The following is a 1,176-nucleotide window of genomic DNA, read 5'->3' as shown; positions in this document are numbered from 1 at the left end:
GACATGATCGGGGACTTTGCGCTATACGCGTAGGACGGGCGAACCGACATGACCGGGGACTTTGCGCGTACGATCGAGCTATGGTCGAACCGACGTGACTCGGGTATTTTTTTCTTAATTTCTCGAAAAATGACCTTATAACTGGTATGTTTTTTCATTAATCAATCTATATTTATCCTTCGCAATTTTTTATATTGTTAATTTTTTCTGTTCTTTCATCAGAAATTGATTTTTCGTAACTTTTCTTATCGAGAAAAAAAAAATTTAATTTTTTTGAAAAAATATAATATTGACCTTTCATTTATACCGTCATGTTAATATAAATTATAATTTTTCTTTACCGGGGAACTATGAACGATATATATATAGAACGGGCGAACCGACATGACCGGGGACTTTGCGCTATACGCGCAGGACGGGCGAACCGACATGACCGGGGACTTTGCTCCATACGCGTAAGACGGGCGAACCGACATGACCGGGGACTTTGCGCGTACGATCGAGCTATGGTCGAACCGACGTGACTCGGGTGTTTTTCTCTTAATTTCTCGAAAAATAATCTTATAACTGGTATGTTTTTTCATTAATCAATTTATATTTATCCTTCGCAATTTTTTATATTGTTAATTTTTTCTGTTCTTTCATCAGAAATTGATTTTTCGTAACTTTTCTTATTGAGAAAAAAAAAATTTAATTTTTTTGAAAAAATATAATATTGACCTTTCATTTATATTATACCGTCATGTTAATATAAATTATAATTTTTTTTTACCGGGGAACTCTGAACGATATATATATAGAACGGGCGAACCGACATGACCGGGGACTTTGCGCCATACGCGTAGGACGGGCGAACCGACATGACCGGGGACTTTGCGCTATACGCGCAGGACGGGCGAACCGACATGACCGGGGACTTTGCGCTATACGCGTAAGACGGGCGAACCGACATGACCGGGGACTTTGCGCGTACGATCGAGCTATGGTCGAACCGACGTGACTCGGGTGTTTTTTTCTTAATTTCTCGAAAAATAACCTTATAACTGGTATGTTTTTTTTTTCATTAATCAATTTATATTTATCCTTCGCAATTTTTTATATTGTTAATTTTTTCTGTTCCTTCATCAAAAATTGATTTTTCGTAACTTTTCTTATCGAGAAAAAAAAAATTTAATT

This window comes from Apis cerana, unplaced genomic scaffold (assembly GCF_029169275.1).
Source record: "Apis cerana isolate GH-2021 unplaced genomic scaffold, AcerK_1.0 scaffold3_AcerK, whole genome shotgun sequence".
In the NCBI taxonomy this organism is placed as follows: Eukaryota; Metazoa; Arthropoda; class Insecta; order Hymenoptera; family Apidae; genus Apis; species Apis cerana.
Note: the sequence above shows the minus strand (reverse complement) of the source record.